Source organism: Halichoerus grypus, chromosome 9, assembly GCF_964656455.1.
Source record: "Halichoerus grypus chromosome 9, mHalGry1.hap1.1, whole genome shotgun sequence".
Lineage (NCBI taxonomy): Eukaryota > Metazoa > Chordata > Mammalia > Carnivora > Phocidae > Halichoerus > Halichoerus grypus.
The window spans coordinates 69,910,967-69,915,589 of record NC_135720.1 but is presented as its reverse complement, the minus strand read 5'-3'; the positions used below and the strand labels follow the sequence as shown (position 1 = coordinate 69,915,589).

General features: G+C 39.7%; 1 pseudogene; it reads right to left on the bottom strand.

Moving 5' to 3' along the window:
- Window positions 1-3,791: 3,791 nt before the first annotated feature.
- LOC118537432 (protein mago nashi homolog pseudogene) lies at window positions 3,792-4,387 on the bottom strand (annotated as a pseudogene).
- Between the last annotated feature and the right edge of the window lie 236 nt (window positions 4,388-4,623).

Below are 4,623 nucleotides of genomic sequence, written 5' to 3'. Positions count from 1 at the left end.
ATGCATGTACCTCAGGGGGGAAAAAACGAAAAGCCTAACTCAGCTTCATCTGCTTATGGGTGCTTCCTTAAGTCCCATAAAGCACTTGGTTGTTGATTTGCAAATAAATGGAATTGTGATTATTTCTCCAACAGTAAATATTGGCTTCATCAATACTAAATTTATGCCTTATGGTTTTGTTTCCATTCATCTCTCTGTGCATGAAAACTTTCTATTTCAATCTCAAATTATAGTATAATCTTTAAATACCTTTGCAATAACACACTCAACATATGTACTACCAACTGCGCACCCTCGATTTTAAGATGTCAAATGTGAAAACTCTGTCTCTGTATCAATGACATAGGGTATTGACAAGACTACAAGAGAAGCAGAGGGGCCAAGGAACAGGGACATAGTCAAGTTTTTTCCACTGGCTTTTTTTTTTTTTTTTGAGAAGATTCAATTAATTGTATAAAGATATTGAAACAAAGATAAATAAACGATAAAAGAAAGATAGTTTAAAGAAAGATACCATTTTCCCTCTACCAAATTAGCAAAAACTAAGAAAATTTTTAAAAAATTTAATTTGGTGCAGAAAAAAAGGAAAAGAACATTTCCACGTGCTGTAAGTATTAATTTCTATGGAAGAAAGATCTGAAGCCTGCCTGACTTTCTTTTGTACTTGGGTACCTGCCAGAATAGTTTCTTTGACCTTAATTTCTCTCTCTAATAGAAAGTACAGAAAATTAGAGATAATGAGGTGGAGAAAAACATGAACAACTGACACTGGATTCTCAGAGAGAGAACCATCTTCAGAAGGTGCTCTGAGAAATGTGTATGACGGAAGGTGCTTCCCACCCTCATCCCAAGTCCTGGGTGTAGAGAGGTGCCCCTGCTCTGAAGGAAGGGAAACTGCTCTTTGTGAGGCAAAGGGAGGGATTTTTTTGTGCTCTTGAAGGGAGGGAGAAAGTGGCAGATAGAAGAAGGGAGGGAAGGAGGAGTAAGAGGGAGACAGCCCCCAGATGGACAACGGGTATATGGATGAAATTCCGTGGCAGTGCTGAGAACACAGCATTTTGAGAACAAGGATGATTAATGTTTGTCCTGAAGTTATTTGCTTTTCCTCTTCACGTTCTCCAGGTAACCCTCACTAATGTCAGCTAAACCCACAAATGCTTATTTTTGGTGACTTCGACTAGGTTTTGAGGAAACTGAGAAAGAGTCATAGGACACGTGAGGATTGCCAGAGTATGAACCAGGGGCAGGACAGGACAAGGGTGATCAAGACTTAAAGCTTAGTCCCCCACCCACCCACTGGCACAACACCCCTTCCCCAACCCCATCCCTGGTCAAAGCTGCAGAAATTGGTGGGTGGGCTCTCCTGTCAGCTATGGATTGGGCAGGAGTTTGATTCATTCACTTGATACATATTTACTGATCACCTGCTATGTGCCAGACATTGTTTTGAGTATCAAGAAAGGAGCAATGGAGCTTCCATTCCTGTGACAGAGACAGATAATAAATAGCTCTAATGTCCTATTTTCACAACTGCTATGCAGAAAAATAAAGCAGGATCAGAGAATAGAGATTAATGGAGTGAGTGAATGTCTCCCTGAGGAAGTGAGCATTTGGGGCATAGACAGCAAGTACACAAGAACCATCTGATTGTGTAAGAGGAAGGTCTGCAAGAAGGTGTACAGGGGTCAGGGGCAAGGGTCGCTGGCGAAAGGCAGGTCAGAGAGAGGCAAGGGCCAGGTAGGCAAAATATAGCCATCGGGTTTTACTCTGAGCACAGCAGAGGCACGGCAAGAAAGGAATGATGGGGTCTGATTTAAAAGATCACTCTGGTGTCACACAGAGAAGGGACTTAGGTGACACGGGTGGAAACAGGAGGGCCAGAGAAGATGATAAAATGATGGATTAGGCACGGATTAAGCGGTAGGCAGAAGAGGTGGTAGGAATGTATATATTTTGAAGGAGGAATTGACAAGACTTGCAGATGGATTAGACACATGAGATAGGAAAGAAAGAAAATAATTTTAAATGACACCCAGGTTTGTTTGCTTAGATCTTTTAAAAGAATAATTTATTAGTTTAATTACAATTATAAAAACAATGCATGTTCACTAGAAAAATTAAAAATGCAGAAAAATTGGGGGCATCTGGGAGGCATAGTCGGTTGAGTGTCTGACTCTTGGTTTCAGCTCAGGTGGTGATCTCATGGTCCTGGGATCAAGCCCTGCGTCGGGCTCCCTGCTCAGCATGGAAGTCTGCTAAAGTTTCTCTCTCCCTCTCTCTCTGCCCCTCCCCTGTATGTGTGCTCTCTCTCTCTAATAAATAAATAAATCTTTAAAAAAGAAAAAAGAATGCAGAAAAATTTAAAGAGAAAAATAAATTACTCATAATCCCAGCACTTAGAAACATTTTAGTATATAACATATATATATATATATACACATATTGTGAAAATAAATAAAGGAAACCTCATTGAAAATGGACCAGGGGAAGTCTTGAAGGGGGAGCAGTCACCCACTACCACTCAGACCCCAAACAGGGAGAAGCTTACTTTATATACCCCAGCAGGAGGAAGGAAGGACTTCTTGCCAATGAGAAACGGTCACACTCAGCAGATTATAAGCACTCTGAATGCTTCTTCAGAAACAGCCCCTCCCAGATTCCTGTTTTCCTCCATAAAAGCAAGGCCCTCCCCTCTGTTCTCCCAACTTGCCTGTAGTTCCTCATGGTTTGCTTATCTGGAATATATAGTTAGAAATTCGAGATACTATTGGATATATTATTTTAGAATACCTTTTAAAGGGGCGCCTGGGTGGCTCAGTCGTTAAGCGTCTGCCTTCGGCTCAGGTCATGATCCCAGCGTCCTGGGATCGAGCCCCACATCGGGCTCTCTGCTCCGCGGGAAGCCTGCTTCTCCTTCTCCCACTCCCCCTGCTTGTGTTCCCTCTCTCGCTGTGTCTCTCTCTGTCAAATAAATAAATAAAATCTTTAAAAAAAAAAAAAAAAGAATACCTTTTAAAAACATTTATTTTGAAATTATTTTAGACTTATAAAAATGAAAACAGTTGCAAAAATACTAGAGTTCCCAGATAGAAGAAGGGTCCCAGCTTCTCTGAACATTCCCATTCTACATACTACAATTATCAAAACTAAGAAATTAGCATTGGCACAGTGCTATTAATTAAACTACAGATTTTATTCACATTTCATCAGGTTTTTTTTTTTCCACTGATGTCCTTTTTCCATTCTAGGATCCCACACTGCATTTAGGTATTTCTCTTTAATCTTCTCCAGTCTGTGAAAATTTCTCAAGCTATCCTTGTCTTTCATGACTTAAGAACTTTGGAAGAGTACTGATGAGTTATTTTGTAGATGTTCTTCAGTTTGGGGTCTGTCTGATGTTTCCCCATGATCGAAATGAGGTTGTGCGTGTCTGAAAAGAATGCCACAGAAGTGAGGTATCCTCAGTACCTCATATCAAGGGGTTCATGATATTTATACACCCTGTTGCCTGTGATGTTGACCTTGATCATGTGGTAGAGGTGGTTTCTGCTGGCTTTACTGTCGAGTTACTGTTTTTCCCCTTGTAGTTGAAAAATCTTGAGGATGATACTTGCAGACTATGTAAATCCTGCTTCTCCAAACTTTGCCCTGTAATTTTAGCCTCCGTCAGTGGATCATGCCTGCCACAATAGTTACTGATGTGTTTGCCTAATGGTGATTTTCTACTTCTATTCTGATTTTCAGTTTTCTATTTTCTTCTTTCCTTCTATACTTATTAATTGAAATTCTTTTTTTGTTATGTATTTATTAAAGACAGTCATTTATAGTTTATAAAAAAATATTGCCCTTATATACACAAAAATTTCCTGATAATGGTAATTAAAAATAGGTACTCCCAACCCCCCTTGTGTCCACATCAATTTCAATCTAGATTGGCTTAATCTTGAAGTGTAATCCAGTAAGACTGAAGACCAAACACTTCAGGTCCTGGACAAGATAATAAAATACTCGTAAGCCTTCTGGATCCTTGGATTGATTGACATCAATAAGAGAACCAATTTTTGATGTTGTGAAAGAAATGTGTTCATCTCCAATGACAATTTCAAGCTTCTGCCGGCCCACTCAGTCAGGGGGAGGCCACAAGGCATCATCGTCTTTGGTAATTTCACTGTCATAAGCTTCTTTTCTGATCATGATATCATTTTTGTAATTGCTGTTGTTGGCATATCTCAATTTTCCGTCGGGTCAGAACTCAAACTCCAGGAACTCATGGCCGAATTTGCCCTTATGACCCATGTAGTAACGCAGATAAAAGTCACTCTCCATGGTTCATGAGGAGGGTACCAAGACCAAACTTTACCAGCAAGCCTCACCGCTGCTATTTGTGCCCACCACTCACTAATTGAAATTCTTAAGTGGGGAAGATCCATTCCTTCTCCCACATTTACTTACCTTTTGATTATTTATTTATTTCAATATAGATTCATGGATATTTATGTTATTATAGGGGCTAAAATTCAATACTATCCATATTTATTTTATTGCTCAAATTTTTTCCAACTTTAGCTATTAGGAACTCCTTTAGATTGGCTCTTGTGTTCTTTAGACAAGTCCTTAGGCTTC